The 16,186-nt window shown below is 44.5% G+C and overlaps 1 protein-coding gene and 1 long non-coding RNA gene across 2 annotated transcripts in view; one reads left to right on the top strand and one right to left on the bottom strand.

Annotated features, from left to right (window-relative positions):
* The window catches only part of LOC101105860 (MHC class I polypeptide-related sequence B), a 94,155-nt gene that overhangs the window by 66,007 nt on the left and 11,962 nt on the right, over window positions 1–16,186 (top strand). The window lies entirely within an intron of this gene.
* LOC114109648 (uncharacterized) lies at window positions 11,479–16,125 on the bottom strand. Its single transcript, XR_003586261.3, has 2 exons — window positions 15,531–16,125; window positions 11,479–11,604 (listed from the first exon to the last, which is right to left on the bottom strand). It is a non-coding gene; the product is annotated as an uncharacterized LOC114109648 (long non-coding RNA).

Below are 16,186 nucleotides of genomic sequence, written 5' to 3'. Positions count from 1 at the left end.
GAAATGGCAGGCATGCCTCACTGCACAACCAAAACAAAACAGAAACAATTTTTTTTAAAAATTACAAACACAGGTAAATTGAAGTAGGATTTATGTATTTATGAATAGAACACTTCAGTGAATCTATTGACAATTTCTAACAAATACCTGCAGCTGTGTCATCCAGAGCCTATCAAAGTATAGAATGGTGGACATTCCCTTTGCTCCCTTTCCTTTTCACTGATCTGGTGACTGTCACCGTAGACTCGTTTGCCTGCTTTGAAACTTCACACACATGCACTCAGAGAGTGTGCTTCTCTGTGTCTCGCTTTCTGCATCTGCAGAACATCTCTGTGACCCACAGACACTGGGTCCAGGTTGTTATATGCATCAGCAGTTCTTCGCTTTCACTGCTGAGTAGGATTCCCTTACTGGGCTTCCCCGGTGGCACTAGTGGTGAAGAGCCTGCCTGCCAATGCAGGAGACCTAAGAGACCTGGGTTTGATCCCTGGGTTGGGAAGATCCCCTGGAGAAGGGCATGGCAACCGACTCCAGTATTCTTGTCTGGAGAATCCCATGCACAGAGGAGCCTGGTGCGCTACAGTCCATAGGGTCCCTCAGAGATGGACGCAGCTGAAGCGACTGAGCACAGCATAGCACATTCCTTTGCAGACTGGACGACGATTTTTAGACATTTGGGGGTATTCCCAGTTTTGGATACTACAAATAAAGCAACTAAGAACATTCTTCTATATAGTTCTCAGGGACATATATCATCATTTTTCTTGAGTAAATACCAAGGAATGTATTATAAACACTGGCCATAAAGTCTTTGTTGTTTTATTTTCTTTGAAGATCCATAACTTAATTTCCAAAGAGATTGTTTTATATTCCTGTAGGGAATGGATAAGAGTTCAGGTTATTTCACATTTTTGCCAACATTTTACTTTTAGCTTTTCTGATGGGTGTGTGGTGGTGGTTTAGCCGCCGAGTTGTGTCTGACTCTTGTGACCCCGTGGACTGTAGGCTGCCAGGCTCCTCTGTCCATGGGATTCTCCAGGCAAGAATAACTGGAATGGGTTGCCATTTCCTTCTCCAGGGGATCTTCCCGACCCACATTACAAGCAGATTCTTTACTCACTGAGCTACAGGGAAACCAGTGATTTCTAAATTTTGACTTTGTATTTTCCCCTGACTTTTTTTTTTTTTCTGAGAACTTTTTCACATACGAATTTCAATTCATGTATCTTTATTATAAGCCAGACACAGAGAAGGCCATACTCTGAGTGCCTTTGTATGAAGTTTTAAAACAGGCAAAACGACTCCTATGGTGATAGTTACCAGATCAGTGAAAATGAAAGGGAGCAAAGGGAATGTTCTAGGATGAAGGCAACAGTCTTTTTTTTTCCTTTTCTTTTTTCTGGGGAGGAACATTCTATACTGTGAAAAGGGCTGCGGATGACACAGCCGCATATATTTGTTAAAAACCATCAGTAGACTCACTAAAGTGCTCACTATACTTACACTCGTAAAGCCCCTATTTAAGTGTTTTACTCACTTGTGTTGTTTGTCTTTTTATTATCAAGTCATAGAAGTTGTTTATATACTCTGGATACAAATCCTTTGTCAGATACTCTTATAGCAAACATTCTAACAAAGATCCCCCTGTTTTTTTTTAGCGCTTCAGGTAAGCAAAATCTACTGATTTTTCACACATTATGGAGAAAAATGGCCCAGAGCATGAGTTTCTAGCTAGCCCCCAGGAACTTCCCATTATTGTCTTTGTATTCAGAAACCAGGCCAAAGTACTTCATTTCTCTGAGGGACCCAGGGCTATTGGAGGAATTCATTCTTCAGTTTGTAAAACCTATTTCAGAAGATCTCTCTGAAGATTGTGGAAAGAGCTAAATAAATGTTAATTCCCTTTCTCTAGGCTCTGGATCCAAAGAATGCTCAGAATCCAACCCTGCCTCCCAGTCCTGCCTGCCCCACCCACCCCCAGAGTTTGACACCCAAGGCTTGTTTGTGCCTGTGGTCCTTACTTCATCCTTCTTTCTTGGTTTCAGTCACTTCCTTTGGCTTCTGCTCACATTCCTCAAGGAAGTCCTTCTGGTCAAGGTCACTAACAGAGTGTTGTTAATTCTAGTGGAGATGTCTGTGTCCTCATCTTTCTTTACCTCTCATCAGCCTTCCCCACATTTGGCAACTCTTCCCTTTATTTATTTTGTTCAGTTCTTCTGGATTTACTCCACAAATTTTTTACAAAGTAATTCTAGTTGGAAGAATAGAATAGAGAAAGAATTGTAAGAAAGTTTTATAGAGTCACCAGGTTTGTCAATTTGTAACATTTTAATATTGCTTGCCATATGTGATATACATAGTAAACAGTAGAAACTTATGCAGACAGTCTTCATTTGTGGTTTTGATATTCGTGTTTCAGTTAACATTTTCCTGGCCAGGATGGCCTGGGATGTGTGTGTATGTGTCTTGAATTTGATGGATGCTTTTATCTTACTAAGGACTTTTAGTAAAAAGGATTTATCCTTTTTGTTTGGCATGTTTTAAGACTCTGGGGAATTTCCTGGTGGTCCAGTGACTAAAACTCTGCTCTCCCAATGCTTGCCAGCTGAGTTTGCCTGTTGCAACTAAAAAGATCCTGCGTGTGGCAGCCCAGACCCTGTGTAGAAAAACTCTGTACATTGTTTCTTGTCAATCTATCGTTCTGTAGCCTACTTTTTAAGTTACCATTGTGTATGAGATGAACCATGCTTATGGGAATAGTTCATTTGTTTTCATTGACGGATAATAGCCATGGTATGAATGCATGCTCAGTCCTTCAGTCGTGACTTTTCGACCCCATAGGCTGTAGCCCGCCAGGCTCCTCTGTCCATGAGATTCTCCAGGCAAAAATACTGAAGTAGCTTGCGGTTTCCTCCTCCAGGGGACCTTCCCAATCCAGGCATGGAACTCTTGTATCTTGTGTCTCCTGAATTGGAAGGTAGATTCTTTACCACTGAGCCACCTGGGGAATGGTATGAATATGCTACAATTTATCTCTTTTTACTTTTCATTGACTTTTCCTTTGCTTTTTATGGCAGACCTGCTGCCTGCAGTGAACTTTTGTCTCCTTGGTCCCTATGCGTCACGCTAGAATATGTCTGTAGGAGTGGAATTATTGCACATCTTTACCATGAGATGCCAAATGGTTCTCCAGAGTGACTGTATGAATTTATATTTATGATCCAGCTCCCACCCCCACCCCATGCACCCTTAAAGCTATGACACACTGTTCTAGCTTTCTTCTTAGCACACTGGCTGTTCCTTCTCAATCTCCTTTGCTGGCTCCTTTTGCTGTAAATGTTGGCATGTTTAAAAGCTTTACCTGGGCTTCTTATTCTGTTCTTACTAACTTCCTAATTGCTCTAGTTCTATCCAGCCCCAGGATTTTAAATATCATCTATATACAGATGGCTTCCCAATAGGTATCCTGCATATTTCCAATGGTTTCCCAGGTGGCTCAGTGGTAAAGAATCTGCCTGCCAGTGCAGGAGATGCAAGAGACCAGTGTTCAATCCCTGGGTTCAGAAGATCCCTGGAGAAGGAAATGGTAATCCAGTCCAGTATTCTTGCCTGGAAAATTCCATGGACAGAGGACCCCAGCCGGCTACAGTTCAAGGGGTCACAAAGAATTAGACTCAACTAAGCACACACACACATACACACACATATATTCTCATAGTTTAAAAAATAACCATACCAAAACAGGTACTCAAATATATTACAGATGGGATTGTAAACTCGTAATGTTTTCTCGAAGTGCATATGACAATCTCTGTCTAAGTTTTTAAACCGCATACACCCAGCAGTACCACTTCTAGGAGTGTATCCAAAAACATACTGGCATATCTGCAAAATGACTGTATTCAAAATTATATGTTGTTGTATTCACTTTAAAAGAAAACAATCCAGATGCCTACAGGTAGGGAACTGGTTAAGAAACACTGCATATCTATAAATAAAGTACCATAAGAAATTTTTTAAAAAATAAAAGAACTTCCTTGGAGATCTAGGAGTTAAGACTGCTTCCATTGCAGGGGTTATTAGTTGGACCCTTAGTGGGGCAACTAAGATCCCACATGCCTCCTGGTGCAGCCCAAAACAAACAAAAAAGAACAAAAACGAAAAAGGAAGACATAGGAAGCTCTTGAAATGTATATTCATGGTATCTTGTTAAACGTAAAACAGCAAGTTGCAGGAAAGCATATAGTAAATCTTATCTGAAGGGGAAAAGAATATATATGTATAGAATTCTGTTTGCTTGCATATGCATGAAATGTCTTTGGAGGAATAAACAAGGAATTCGATCAGTGGTTGCCTGTTAGGGATGGGACAAGAGTGAAAGAGACTCCTATCCTTTTTGAAGCATTTGAATTTTGAACCAAATCAAAATATAAAGTAAAAGATAATTCCAAAGAAGAAAATTGGAACTGAAAAAACTGAAAAATAACTTGAAGAATTTTTACCTTCATTAAGGTTTTTATGGGAAATAGATGGGGAAATAGTGGAAACAGTGTCAGACTTTATTTTTGGGGGCTCCAAAATCACTGCAGAGGGTGACTGCAGCCATGAAATTAAAAGAAGCTTACTCTTTGGAAGGAGAGTTATGACCAACCTAGATAGCATATTGAAAAGCAAAGATATTACTTTGCCAACAAAGGTCCGTCTAGTCAAGGCTATGGTTTTCCTGTGGTCATGTATGGATGTGAGAGTTGGACTGTGAGGAAAGCTGAGTGCCAAAGAATTGATGCCTTTGAACTGTGGTGCTGGAGAAGACTCTTGAGAGTCCCCTGGACTGCAAGGAGATCCAACCAGTCCATCTTAAAGGAGATCAGTCCTGGGTGTTCTTTGGAAGGAATGATGCTAAAGCTGAAACTCCAATACTTTGGCCACCTCATGCAAAGAGTTGACTCATTGGAAAAGGCTCTGATGCTGGGAGGGATTGAGGGCAGGAGGAGAAGGGCACAACAGACGATGAGATGGTTGGATGGCATCACCAACTCGATGGACGTGAGTTTGAGAGAACTCCGGGAGTTGGTGATGGACAGGGAGCCCTGGTGTGCTGCAATTCATGGGGTCGCAAAGAGTCAGACAGGACTGAACGACCGAACTGAAGGGAATTAAAGGTATTTTAATGTCTCAAAATTATATCATTCTCTGATAATCATTTCATAACGTATGTAAGTCAAATCAGTATGCTCTACATCTTATATGTGTACAGCACTACTCTATGCCAATTATATCTCAATAAAACTGGAAGAAAAATAGATTAAGGTATGAAAATAGGTATATTATTCCTTAAATCACTATCACCATTTTAGTTGAGTATGTTGTTTTTCTTTTAGTTGTATTTTCTTTCTTTACATATCTGTCTTTCATTCATTAAAAGGTAAAATAAGGGCACGATTAATCAACATGTGAAAGTTGTTTGCTCAAGGAAATTGGCTATTTTATTTTTATTCTTTTGGCCTAGCTGTGTGACTCGTGGCATCTTAGTTCCCAGACCAGAGACCCTAACCAGCCCACAGCAGTGAAAGCGCCAAGTCTTAACCACTGGTGAAAGCGAAAGTGACAGTCCGACTCTTTGCGACCCCAAGGACTGCAGCCTGCCAGGCTCCTCTGTCCCTAGAACTCTCTAGGTGAGAATATTGGAGTGGGTAGCCATACCCGACCCAAGTATCAAAAGTGAGTCTCCTGCATTGTAGGCAGAATATTTACCATCTGAGCCACCAGGGAAGCCCCTTAACCACTGGACTGCCAGGCAATTCCCACTTTAAAAAATTATTATTTTTTAATAGTATTTGACAATTTTTTGATTTAAGCAGAAAAGCCCAATCTAGGAGTTTCCCAGGTGGCTCAGTGATAAAGAATCCTCCTGCCCATGTAGGAGACCCCGGTTCAATCCCTGGGTTAGGAAGATCCCCTGGGGGAGGAAATGACAACCCAATCCAGTATTCTTGCCTGGGTTCCCACAGACAGAGGAGCCTGGCAGCCTGGGGTCATAAAGAGTGGGACATGACTGAGATTGCTCGCAGAGCCTACAAAGCATTCTTTTGGTGGTTGGACCCATGCTTGTAGTTTCAGCAATCTCAGATCGCCCTCTAGCGTCCATGTCCAAGTCTCAAAAATTAGATAAATCACTTCGCTGTTTCTCTTGTGTCCTTAGTCGCTCAGTCATGTCCAACTCTTTGCAACCTGTGGACTGTAGCCTGCCAGGCTCCTCTGTTCATGGGGGATTCTCCAGGCAAGAACACTGGAATGGGTTTCCATGTCCTTCTTCAGGGGATCTTCCCAACCCAGGAATCAAACCTAGCTCTCCCACATTGCAGGCAGATTCTTTACTGTCCAAGCCATCAGGGAAGCCCAAAAGGATGTGGGCTCCATCAGGATTTGAACCCAGGACCACTCACACCTGAAGTGAGAGTCACACTCCTAGACCAACGTGACTCTTTGGTGTTTCTCCTAGGACACCTGACTGAAGCCATTTGCCAACACTTTCAGGGCCCTCATCATTAGCCCATTCTGTTAACCTGTAAGTTTGTCCATGCCTGTCACCTTATGTTACCCTGTCTGGATCAGAAAGTGTGATCAGAGCTCCTCTGTCATCAGAGGCCCAAACATTTGAGGTAAAGTAAGAGGAGGCCCTGGAAGTCGGCGTCCTGAGGGGTGAGGGAGGACCTGAGGGTGCAGGAGCCTGTCTGTGGAGCTGCAGCAGCCCCAGGTGCTGAGTGTCGAGCTGTACTTCCGGGGCACCCTCTCTGACCTCCGCATCTGGTCCCTTCCTGGCTGTTTGCAGTTCCTGTAACCCCAAGGCAATCAAACACTGGGTCACTGGGGTAAGCGTGCGGCGCCAAGGTGGATCAGGTGTGGTCTGGTTTATTCTATATCTCATACCTTCCTTCTGATATTAGAAACCAACCTAGAGTCATAAACCCTTGCTCTTCCTGCAAGAAAGTGGTTCTAGTATAGTTCTCAAAGTGCAGACCCAAAACAGGCTACACTGGCATCACCTGGGATGCAGTTTTCAGGACCTACCCCAGACCTACTGATGAGAACTCCAGGGCTGGGGGCCCAGGGCTTTGCATTTTAACAATCCCCCCAGCAGAATTTTCCTGTTCAAATCAAGCCCCGCCCTGCCCACTCTTCATCTCAATATTTAGTAAGTGTGATTCCTGAGCAGTCAGATGTTGGAGGCATACTTTCTTGCCAGGAAAGAAACTGGCAAAGCTACCCAGTCAGCTTAGTCTGAGTCCTGTCCTGTCCTAGGCAAAGGAATGCATGTCCTGGATTACGAGTCGTGTTCATTTGTCCTGGGTGTCCATTGGGTTCCCACTTATACTCCAAATGCAGCTCATATGCTGTCTCTTTTATCAGGTTTTTGTAACTCCTTGCTCAAAGCTGCCAGTCTACATTTATGTCCCCAAGGCACCTGTGCAGGTTGCATTTACCATTTGTCTTAACACTTCCTCACCCATATTAGCCTGAGCAAGACTGAGCCAACCTTGAGCGCCAGGAGAGTGCAGTTCCATCAGCCCCAGTTCCTGCTAAAGGCAGCGGCCAGCACACAGTAGATATTTAGCACATGTTTGCCAAATGAATGGTCTATAATTGAGAAGGAATTGAAACTCGAAACTATAAGCCAAGAATGGCTGGCAGATTTTCCAAGTCCTTTTGTTGGAACCCAGAGCTCACTGGGGTTTGCTTCTGGAATCTTCTCACCTGTCTTCTCTCATCAGGCATTTCCATCCCTTCCCAAAGTCCATCTAGAATAAAATATCAACTTTCAGGACTGCCTTCCCGATCAGCCAAGTCCAAATCCCCAAATAACTTCTGTCCTGGATCCACATGCTCACTACAACCCTGAGGGTAGTTTCACTGAAATTTAGATTACCAATGGGATGAGTCATGGGGTGGAGCGGGGGTAGGGGGACTCAGGTTGACCTTAATATTAGGAAAGTTATCTTTGCATTTTTAAAGAAAAGCCTGCTTGCATTGGAAAGAAGAGAGAGAAAAGATAGTTTTAGTATGTGTAGGAGTCTTCAGGTGAAAAACTGGAGACACCTCCAAGAACGCTAGGACCCACACTCCATGGCTGAATGACTCACTCATCTGTCACCCAGGTGGTGCCTAGGCAGGCTTCCCAGGAAGTCCAGAGTCATCTAAGTCATCAACATTTTCTGGGAATCCAGGCCACACATTTAGTATCTCAGGGACTCAGATTCTCAAGCTGTGAAAATGAAAGAAACCATTCTACTCTCTCAGATGTGGTGAGATTAAAATTATGTAACAATCAGTAATTGATGGTAAGATCTCATGGGTGAGTGAAAATCTCTCAGTCATGTCCAACACTTTGGGATCCCATGGACTATAGCCCCCCAGGCTCCTCTGACCGTAGAATTCTTCAGGCAAAAATACTGGAGTGGTTTGTGCCATTTCCTTCTCCAGAGGATCGTCCTGACACAGAGCTTGAACCCAGGTCTGCTGCACTGCAGGCAGATTCTTTACCATCTGAGCCACCAGGGAAGCCCAATAATAGATGGCATTCTTAGTGTTGCCTTCGTTGCTCAGCTGACTTCCAAATCCAAGAATGGATCACGGATTGTGGAGGAAGAGTTCAATTCTTTCCCCTGGAGGACCATCAGTAGGGATTTCTGCCCCATGATGTCAGAGGAGAGATGTTTCAAGGTGAGTTGGGAAAGGAGAGTTTAATTTTTCTATTAAAACTTCATTTTGCACATTTTAATACATCATAATAAGTAAGTTATCCCATTAGAAAAGTCAGGGGCTTCCTTAGTGGCTCAGTGGTGAAGAATCTGCCTGCTGATGCAGGAGACAGGGGTTTGGTCTCTAATCCAGGAAGATCCCACATGCCTTGGAGCAACTAAGCCCATGCCCACAACTATTGAGCCTGTGCTCTAGAGACCGGGAGCCGAAACTACTGAGCACCTGTGCCACAACTACCGGAGCCTGCTCACCCTGGAGGCCATGCTCCGCAAGAAGAGAAGCCGCCACAACGAGAAGCCCGTGCACCACAAGCAGAGAGTAGCCCCAGCTCGCCGCAACTGGAGAAAGCCCGTTGAGCAATGAAGACCCAACACAGACAAAAATAACTGGCCAACTAACTAATCATATTTAAAAAGTTTGTCAAAATAGAAACAAAAAAATAAAAGAAATAAAAAGTTTGTGACATTGTGCAGTCACAAACAATATATAACAATATATAAAAGCAAAAAGGTACGAAACCGTCAAATGTCTCCACGGGGAGGGACATAGTAAGCTCTTTGGCAGGTCGTCACTTCTTAGCTACGCCCAGTTGCACAAACTGCTTCCCACGTATTTGCGTGTCTATACAGGACTGCATAGCTGTAGTTATACATTATGAATTATTTTGAGTCTTAATTTGAAAACTTCATTATAATCAATAAATAACTTTATATATTATAAACTCTCCTTAAAAACTGCTTTTACCAGCTGTATACTATTTCCAAAAAAAAAAAGAATATACCCACTCTTCTGTATCTTTTTTGTACCTTTACAAATAAAGTTTGATTAATTTATTTTTTATTTGTGGTTTCCCTCATGGCTTGCAGGATCTCAGTTCCCCAACCAAGGACTGAAATCAGGACACAGCAGTGTCCTAGTCTTAACCACTGGACAACCAGGGAATTCCTTGATTAATATTCTTGCTCTGAGGATATTCCTCTGTGCTCTAGTTGGGATTCAGAGCTTTCACTGCAGAGGCCCAGGTTCAATGCCTGGTTGGGGAACTGAGATACTGCTAAGCCACCTGGCATGGCCAACATTTTTAAAAATAAAATTTGCATACCTAGACAGTATTCTGTATTTTATTTTAAAAATGATGGATTTCTTGAATAAAAATTACTGGGTCAAAGAACATGAACATTTTTTTTGTGGGGCTGCATGAGGTCTCAGTTGTGGCAGGATCTTTTGCTGTGGCACCCTGACCCTCTAGTTGTGGGGGGGTCCCGGCGCTCCAGGGCTCAGTAGTTGCGGTGCACTGGCTTAACTGTGCCCGCATGTGGGTGCTACTTCCTGGCCCGGGGACTGAACCGGGGTTGCCTGGATTACAAGGTGGAATCTTAACCACTAGATCACCAGGAAAGTTCTGCATGAATATTCTTAAGGCTTGTTATACGTGTTTTCAGGGCTTCCCAGGTGGTTCAGTGAGTAAAGAATCTACTTGCATTGCAGGAGACACAGGAGATGCAGGTTTGATCCCTGGATCAGGAAGATCCCCTGGAGGAGGGCGTGGCAACCCACTCCGGTGTTCTTGCCTGGAGAATCCCACGGACAGAGAAGCCTGGCAGGCAACAGTCAATAGGGTCAAAAAGAGTCAGACACAGCTGAAGCGATAGAGCACACTGGCAGCCTACATGTTTTCAAATTGCTTTTTGAAAGAACTGTGCCAGCCTATGGTCAACCCATATTTATTGAACCCCTGCTATGTACTGGGACTGAGCTAGATTCAAGAGATACAAGTGGTGACAAATAGACAAGGTTCCTGGTTTTTATATATATATATATAATTTTTAAAACTGTGCAGGTTTAAGGACCAATGGCAGAATAGAATTTGGTGATTGGTAACGTGTTGATGAACGCCTTGATGTAGGACCCTGAGAATTTGGGATAATCAATATTGGGACCTGCTTAATATATGCTGCTGCTGCTGCTAAGTCACTTCAGTCGTGTCCTACTCTGTGCTACCCCATAGACGGCAGCCCACCGGGCTCCCCTGTCCCTGGGATTCTCCAGGCAAGAACTACCAGTATTGAAAACCCACATCAACCACAACTATATTCCACATAATTCTTGTTAATGAGTTAATGGGAACAGATTCTTCTTAGTTTCATCATGGGATCAACATTTCTTTACAGACTCAACTTTTATTTATCACCTTTTCAGCTCTGTCTCACCTTACCCAAGCCTTCTGTGTCTCGTCATTTCTGTATTTATTTAGCCTTTCCATTCTCTGTCAGGTATGGTTGTGCCCTGCTGTAACCCACATGACACTTACCTTTCGAGTATGTTTTTATACTCCGTCCTTCTCAGCAGTATACAGATTTTTCTTTTTCAATCTTCTCTGCTGTACCCCACCTGTCATGTTAGTTCACCCTGACAGATTACGCTTGCTCACCCTGACGTACTGTGCATGGCATGCCCTGTATTGGTCCAACTTGCTCAGCTCTTTCTTCTCTGAGGCATCTCTCCCATACCCTATATTTTCCATCTCTTTCTGAATTCTATCTTTACCAAAATTTACCCTTCCCTGGTCAGCCTGCCCCTCTTGGCCTGTCTCAAATCTTTCTTACTGTACTGTTTGGCTTGAACCTACCCTATATTTTCCAGTGTGTACTACTGTAACTGAGTCCAAGCTCTCTCTGCTCACCACACAACAGGCCAATAAATCCAAGAGACAAGGTGTTAAGGCAAGGAATCCGACTTTATTTGGAGAGCCGACTGACCAAGAAGATGGCAGACTAATGTCTCTAAATAACCATCTTGTTGAGGCCTGGATGCCAGGTTCCTTTATGGATCAGAGATGAGGGGCTGTGAGGAAACAAAATAAAAAGACTACTTAATTCTTGCAAATACCTCTTAGAGCCTTAGGCAGGGGGCGTTGTTAGTTTTGCTTCCTTACAGCTATTTCAGAGGTGGTATGAAATGGAATGTCTCCTGCCATATCAATAAACAAAGATGCGCCCCCTCTGCACCCGCCCCCTGCCCCTCCTGAACTTCTGAGCCACACGAGTAAGCATCAGACAAGTGGTGCCATTTCGCACACAAAGAACCCAAGAATGTCACAGTCCCTCCACAGATGGGCAGGCTCAGGTTATCTCCCTGTGATGTAAACAAAGGCACTTTAGTCTAAGGGTCAGGAGGAGGAGGACAGGGTTCCCTGAGGCAGGCTACTATATATGCCTATACTAACAGCAATGCAGGAAACCTGGGTTTGATTGCTGGGTTTGGAAGATCCCCTGGAGGAGGGCATGGCAACCCACTCTAGTATTCTTGCCTGGAGAATCCCCATGGACGGAGGAGCCTAGCTGGCTACAGTCCATGGGGTCACAAAGAGTGGGACACAACTGAGCACCTAAGCCCAGCATACATTTATTGATAGTTGTGCTGGGTCTTTGTTGCTGAAGGCAGACTTTCTCTAGTGGCAGCAAGTAGGGGCTTCTCTTGCTGCGAGCACAGGCTCCAGGTGCACAGGCTTCGGTAGCTGCAGCACTCAGGCTCAGTGGCTGTGGCACATGGCTCAGTTGCTCCACTGCCTGAGGAATCTTCCCGGGCCAGGGATGAAACCCATGTCCTCTGCATCGGCAAATGGATTCTTATCTACTGGACCATCACGGAAGCCCCAAGGTTCTTATTTTAAAGAATATATATTTCAATGATACAGATGACAAAAACAAATATTCTGATATCACTGATAATTGCTCTGGAGAAAACTATGGCTGGGCTAGAAGATTGGTAGTGGCGATGGCAGGGCCAATAATTCAGGGTTTGTTAGACACCACACTTCTGAGGCCTTGACCTTGGGCCACTGGACAGAGACCTGAATGGAAGAGGGGAGCCAACCAGGTGAGTTTCTAGAGAAGGGGTGCATTTGGGGCGTCACAGCCGGGCCAGGAGCCCTGGGCAGGACCGAGCGGTGTTAGAGGCCCGTGTGCGTAGACGAAGGAGCTGGGCTGAGAGTGGTGGACTGAGGCTAGGGTGGCCAGAGGGGCCCTGTCATGAGGGGCTTGTAGGCAGTGGTGAGGGGCTGGGAGTTCATTCTAAGGAGGGTAGACACTGCAGTGTTCTTTGGGGTGTGGTGGTGAGGACATGCTCTAATTCACAGCTTAAAAGATCATGTCGTCTTTTAAAAGGTCAGTTTAAAAGACCATTCCCTAGCAGTCCAGTAGTTAAAAACCTGCCTTCCAATGCAGGAAACTCTCCCTGGTCAGGAAATTAAGATCCCACGTGGCCGGGAGCAACTAAGCCCACAGGCCGCAACTACTGAGCCTGCAGCCACAGCTACAGAGAAGCCCTCCCGCTGTGAAAGATCCCATAAGTGGTAAGAAAGAGCCGGTGCGGCCAAATAAATAAATAGAAAGGAAGGTGCCATTCCTTGAAAAATAAAAACAAAAGGAAAAGGATCTTGCCTTCTGTTATGTGGGTAATAGCAGGGCTGGGAGCCCACCTGGAAGACTAGCCTCTTACTACTGAGCAGAGCATGGTTCTCGGATGGAAGCAGTAGAGCTGTGAGAATGACTGGATTTCAGTGTTGATACATTTTAAAGACGATGTTAGCAGAAAGCCTGTGAAGAACTACACATCTATTCACTTAATTTTACAGGTAATTTCAGATGGCTTACTGCCCCGGCCAGCACAGAGGGTGAGAAAGACCTGACATGGGGCGAGCGCATAATGAAAAGACAGACACGTTTAATTTGGCAAGCGGGAGAGTCAGGGGGCCTTGCTCTCCATGGCAGGAAGACAAAATGGCTCCTTTCAGCCTGTACTTTTATTCGCAGAAGTCACAGCAGATCATTAGGGAATAGCTATACTGGGGAGTTTGATTAGCACACCATCAAGAGTCAAGTTAAGGCTCTACAGTTGATCAGGAACATCTTGTTTTGTTTCCATGGGGACAGACACAGGGGTAGGCAGTGAAGGGGAGCAGAGAGCATGTCCCGCCATTTGGCATGCTAACTAGGACAATCAAGAGGGCACAATTTGCTGTATCCTTGAGTCACGGGACAGGTTCTGGTCTCTGCTCTGCCAGGCTGCAACAGCTCACTGCAACAAACTCATTGTAAAATACAGGAATTATGTAAAAATCAGGGCTTCCCTGGTGGCTCAGTGGTAAGGAATCAGCCTTCCAATGCAGGAGACACAGGTTTGATCTCGGATCTGGGAAGATCCCACTTGCCGCAGGGAAACAGGCCCATGCACCACATCTATTGAGCCTGTGCTCTAGAGCCTAGGAACCTCAATTACTGAGCTCAGGTGCCAGCAAATATTGAAGCCCGTGTGCCATAGAACCTGTGCTCTGCAGCAAGGAAATCTACAGCAATGAGAGGCTTGTGCCCTGCCACTAGAAAGGAGCCCCCATTCACCACAACTAGAGAAAAGCCCAGGCAGCAACAAAGACCCAGCACAGCCAAAAATAAATAAACATTTTTTAAATCAAAATCAAAATCATTGCCAACAAAATATAAATTTTAAATGTTAAGTCTGGGGTTCAAGTTAGAATGTTACTAGGCAAGCTGGGATATCTGAAACGTGTTGAAAAGGAGAATTTACTGTTTATCTAACCATGGATTTCATTGGCTCAAAATCTCTTAGGATTAGTGCATGAGTCATGGGTGGGGCGATGGTTCAAGGTCACTTTCTGGCTTCCTGTTTCCGGTTCTTATTTAGAGTCAAAGCAAATTAATTTCAAAATATTCAAAGATGACATCAACATCCACAATGTCACTGAGTAAATGTAAAATCCTCAGGAATTCAAGGAGATTCTACTTTCGCCCCAGCAATGACCTCACTGTGGGCAGCTGAAGATCCAGGGTCCTTTCTGAGGCTGCCAGGATGTAGGGGCTACTGAGCTATAGCCCTAAATAGAGTTATCCTTTCTACCTAACACGTCCCACAAAGAATTACAGCCAGCTTCAGAGATCTCATCTGAACTAGGATTTTGGTTTTCTGGTGTTGGTTCTGTTCAACCATTTGTGTGGGCTTAAAGTATCACAAAGATTTTCTCTTAATGATATTTCTTTGAGGGAATTTGACATCCACCCTAGGTGGCTCTGGGACTTCCCTGCTGGTTCAGTGGTGAAGAACCCACTCACCAATGCAGGAGACCCAGGTTCAATCCATGATTTGGGAAGATCCCCTGGAGAAGGAAATGGTAACCCACTCCAGTATCCTTGTGTGGAAAATCTCATGAACAGAGGAACCTGACAGGCTACCGTCCACGGAGTGGAAAAGAGCTGCACACAGCTTAGCGACTAAACAACAATAGTTCTACATCTTCATCGTGGTGATGGTGACATGGGCATGTAAACTGCCAAAACTCAACCAGCTATATGTTTCCAATAGGTGTTTTATGTAAAGTACATACCTTCAAAGTTGATTTTTAAAATAGAAATCTCTTTGGAATGAGTCTTTTGGTTAGGTAAACTAAAGAAACAAGACACCTGGTCTTTTTGCTGAGAGCTATGCCTGGCACATCTGGAGGGAGAGACTGGGCAATTTACTCCCCAGTGGTTAGGCAGTAAAAAAACAGCCGTCTACTTATGCATTTAGAGAGAGATCAAACAGTTATGGCAAACTTTGAATAAAAGACAGACCTAGATAAAGAATAAATATGTTAGAAATCATAAAATTACACTGTTAAAAATTCATCTCCTCTGTAGCTTTTTTCTCCCTTTCTCTTATCTTTTTCTTTCCTCAAGCCTTTCCCCCTTCCCTCCTTCCCTTTCCACTCTTACCTTTACAGTTTATCCCCATTTTGAATCACATGTCTCTCATCTGGGACTGGTCCAGGACCAAAGCCCAAGTCAGAGCTCACTGTGGCATTTTGGCAGCATCTGCAAGGCTCTGCAGCTATTGTATCATTTCCGGAAGTCACCCTGGTCTTTGAAGAAAGTCACACTAGGTCTAGTGTGTATGTTTTCCTGGATCCTCAGTTTTTGCTTTCCTCTGGGGTGGGTGGACGGGATTCGAAGGCCAGCTCCGCGGCGGGCGCTTTCCTTCCAGAGGGGACGCGAGGCGGTAGGGAATGTACTTGGATCCTAGAATTCAAGAGCGGCCCCGTGGGCTCGGGGGCTCGGAAAAGTACCTCCCGATTCAGAATCGACCCAGAGGGTGCTTGAAATAAGTCAGGTTCCGGGATCTCCCTTCGGACCTACGACTGGGAATTTCCGCGGACCCGGGCAGATCTGCGTTTTCACAGCCCGCAGATGTTAATTGCTGAGCAGTTTGAGAACCAGAAACCTAAATGCAGCTCGCTCCTCTCCCAACCTGCCCATAAATTCCTTCATTCTCCTTTTTTTTCTAAACCCACGAACAGCGTTTCTTCCCTTTAAGCCAGAGTTGGAGGGGAGGGGTGATCCACTGAGGGTTCACCGAGCTCCGCCCTGGATTA

Source organism: Ovis aries, chromosome 20 (assembly GCF_016772045.2).
Source record: "Ovis aries strain OAR_USU_Benz2616 breed Rambouillet chromosome 20, ARS-UI_Ramb_v3.0, whole genome shotgun sequence".
NCBI classification, from domain to species: domain Eukaryota; kingdom Metazoa; phylum Chordata; class Mammalia; order Artiodactyla; family Bovidae; genus Ovis; species Ovis aries.
Note: the sequence above shows the minus strand (reverse complement) of the source record. Positions and strands in the feature narration are given on the sequence as shown.